Source organism: Rhinopithecus bieti, unplaced genomic scaffold (genome assembly GCF_001698545.2).
Source record: "Rhinopithecus bieti isolate Rb0 unplaced genomic scaffold, ASM169854v2 scaffold_17099, whole genome shotgun sequence".
Taxonomy (NCBI): Eukaryota; Metazoa; Chordata; class Mammalia; order Primates; family Cercopithecidae; genus Rhinopithecus; species Rhinopithecus bieti.
Window position 1 is genome coordinate 216 of NW_016848818.1, and position 1,718 is coordinate 1,933.

General features: G+C 38.1%; 1 pseudogene across 1 annotated transcript; it reads right to left on the minus strand.

Annotated features, from left to right (window-relative positions):
* Nucleotides 1-258: 258 nt before the first annotated feature.
* On the minus strand, nt 259-1,505 carry LOC108525195 (mitotic spindle assembly checkpoint protein MAD2A pseudogene; annotated as a pseudogene). The gene has a single exon (XR_001884228.1). The product of XR_001884228.1 is annotated as a mitotic spindle assembly checkpoint protein MAD2A pseudogene (transcript).
* Nucleotides 1,506-1,718: the final 213 nt, after the last annotated feature.

Here is a 1,718-nt window from a genome sequence, read left to right on the forward strand (position 1 = left end):
CACCTCGCCCGGCTAGTTTTTTGTAATTTTAGTAGAGACGGGGTTTCACCATGTTAGCCAGGATGGTCTCGATCTCCTGACCTCGTGATCCGCCCGTCTCGGCCTCCCAAAGTGCTGGGATTACAGGCTTGAGCCACCGCGCCCGGCAAAACTTGATTTTATAAAACACACACACACACACACAAACATTTTTAAGAGTTCTGTATCACAGAACATTAAAGAGTACAAATATCCATTGCTTCATAGGTTCAAGTTATATAAATTAAAGTCAAATAATTGGAAACTGATTCATTAGGGAAAACTATACATGAAATGAAGGTCAAAAGGAGCTAATACAGCAATATTTCATTGTTTATAGATTATTAGTTACTTTCAGGACCTTAACAAAGATTCTGAATATTTAGACTTCTTTTGCTGTATTTTATATCCCTACCTATACTGAGTCGAGCTACTTGACCAAAATATCTGATTTAGGAAAGCATTTAGCCTTACAGCACAAGTTTTTCCATCTACAGTTACTATCTTCAAAGGAATATACATCACAACGTTGACAAAAAAAATTCCTGGTTCCTTTTGAACAGTGTGCAATAAATTCATGATGTTAACTCCATGATAAGTCAAATAGGTACCAAAAAATAAAAGGAACAATTACAGTTCAGTAAGTATCATTTTGTTTTCTCCATGTAAAATTAACCAATGAAATAACACATATTAACTATAGATGACTTGATTTCAGGAAAACCAAATTTCAAAATTACAATTACATTATTTTCCTCATGTCATCCTCAGTCATTGACAGGAATTTTGTAGGCCACCATGCTATTTACTTTGTGGATTGTAGTAGTAAATGAACGAAGGCAGACTTCCTCAGAACTGGTAATAAACTGTGGTACCAACTCTTCCCATTTTTCAGGTACAACCAAATCTTTGTCTGTATAAATCAGCAGATCAAATGAACAAGAAACTTCCAACAGGGGCAGAAATGTCACTGTAGCTGTGATCTGTCTGATCACAGAATGGATTTCATCCTGGATAGCTTTCTGAGATTTTTCTCTGGGTGCGCTGTCATCTTTTGCAGTCTTGTCACACTCAATATCAAACTGCCGTCTTTCCAGGACCTCACCATTTTCAATATTTGAGATAACTACAACCAGTTTCTGAACTGAACACTTGTATAACCAATCTTTTAGTTGTTCCAGTACATTATTTAGATATTTTATGAGCTCAAGATCAGTAGTTACAAGCAAGGTAAGTCCGTATTTCTGCACTCGAGTAAAAGTGTCAGATGGATATATGCCACGCTGATATAAAATGCTGTTGATGATGAATGAGAAGAACTCGGCCAGGATTTCGGCGCTCCCGCGAAGGGTGATTCCCTGCTCCCGGGAGAGCTGCAGCGCCATGGCCAGGGACACTAACAAAGGCATGCACTTCCACTCCACGGACAGCAACCACAGCGGCTCCCACAGCCGCTTTGGTTTATTTTAATGCACACTCTTGCCTTGTTAAACCTATACAAATATATAAAAAGGGTGAATGATGGCCCTTTTCTTTACCCACCAAGAAAACACAAATTTATCTAATTGAGTTGGACAGCATAATTTATTTTCTATTTTATTTTACATCCTTCCTATCATATCCGCTTGAGTATTTATTCTTCTGAGGCTCCTATATGTATAGCAGTAGTTGACACTTGTTGATCCCTTACATTGTGCTGG